Source organism: Wasmannia auropunctata, unplaced genomic scaffold (genome assembly GCF_000956235.1).
Source record: "Wasmannia auropunctata unplaced genomic scaffold, wasmannia.A_1.0 LD335705.1, whole genome shotgun sequence".
In the NCBI taxonomy this organism is placed as follows: Eukaryota; Metazoa; Arthropoda; class Insecta; order Hymenoptera; family Formicidae; genus Wasmannia; species Wasmannia auropunctata.
Genome location: NW_012027185.1, coordinates 7,894 through 8,320, shown reverse-complemented (window position 1 = coordinate 8,320; position 427 = coordinate 7,894). Strand labels below are relative to the sequence as shown.

General features: G+C 35.6%; 1 protein-coding gene across 1 annotated transcript in view; it reads left to right on the top strand.

The window, feature by feature from the left end:
- The window catches only part of LOC105456374 (protocadherin-like wing polarity protein stan), a gene marked incomplete at its 5' end in the record, with an annotated part of 26,150 nt that overhangs the window by 20,438 nt on the left and 5,285 nt on the right, over positions 1-427 (top strand). The window lies entirely within an intron of this gene.

Sequence of the window (427 nt, the reverse complement as noted above, 5' to 3'; positions counted from 1 at the left end):
ACGTATGATAAAATGAGAGAATTTTAAAAAACATAGTATACAGGGTGGACCATTTTAATCCATCCAGTCGAATATCTCGAAAAATAAGCACACTAGGAAAAAATGTTTCAGATAAAAGTTGTAGGGTTTTGAGGGGGACATAAGATAATAACATTGGTTTGACCCTGAGTGACGTCGTCAAGGTCAGGACAAGGTCACTTTGAATTTTTTAAACGGAATCCCCAATTTTTCATTACATGTTCTTATAGCACGTCTCGAGAACTTTCCAAAACACATAAATAAAATATTTTTTTATGAAATAAATCTTGAGTTATGAAGCTTGAAAGTTGGAGTACTGTCGGCATTAGCATCATACCAAGGTGTCCAAACACTAGCTAAAGATGGCCAAGGTCGTTGGCCTTTATCAATGTCATGATCCTGAACATTC